Raw genomic sequence first — 494 nt, forward strand, 5'->3', positions numbered from 1 at the left:
AAATCACTTGTATTTCAAACATTTGTTTCTCCGCATATTAAAATTAACATCGTTGGCTGCTTCCATTAACTCCTTTCTTGCAAATCCCCTCCCCCCCCTATTTTTTTCATTTCGAGAAAATGGACATCCCGAAGTAAAGGCGCTCGTTTTCTATTGTGCTGAAGAAAACGGAAGGAAGTGAGCATTCAGTGCATCGTATCATTTCATGTTGTAACTACGTGTGTAATTTCGTGTTTTAATATTTGTGAAGCCTGGGGGTGAATTCAAAAGATCAGGGTGAAGCGGTCTGTGCATGAATTTGAGCGAGCATGTTACATTTGGGAATGTGGATGTTTAGAATTCTTTCAGTGGTACAGATGTAAGATTTTATTTTTCATTTTAGGACCGCGTGGGATACTTTTTAAGATACTAAAGATAAATAGTAAACGAATCCTTTCAGCTTATCTGTTGGTGTGTTCATATTTCGTTTGATATTCAGGGGGGCGGCGGGAAGA

General features: G+C 38.7%; 1 protein-coding gene across 1 annotated transcript in view; it reads left to right on the forward strand.

Moving 5' to 3' along the window:
* Positions 1–494, forward strand: part of LOC119586220 (ovochymase-1-like) — a gene marked incomplete in the record, with an annotated part of 21,689 nt that overhangs the window by 14,808 nt on the left and 6,387 nt on the right.

This window comes from Penaeus monodon, chromosome 21, assembly GCF_015228065.2.
Source record: "Penaeus monodon isolate SGIC_2016 chromosome 21, NSTDA_Pmon_1, whole genome shotgun sequence".
Classification (NCBI taxonomy): Eukaryota; Metazoa; Arthropoda; class Malacostraca; order Decapoda; family Penaeidae; genus Penaeus; species Penaeus monodon.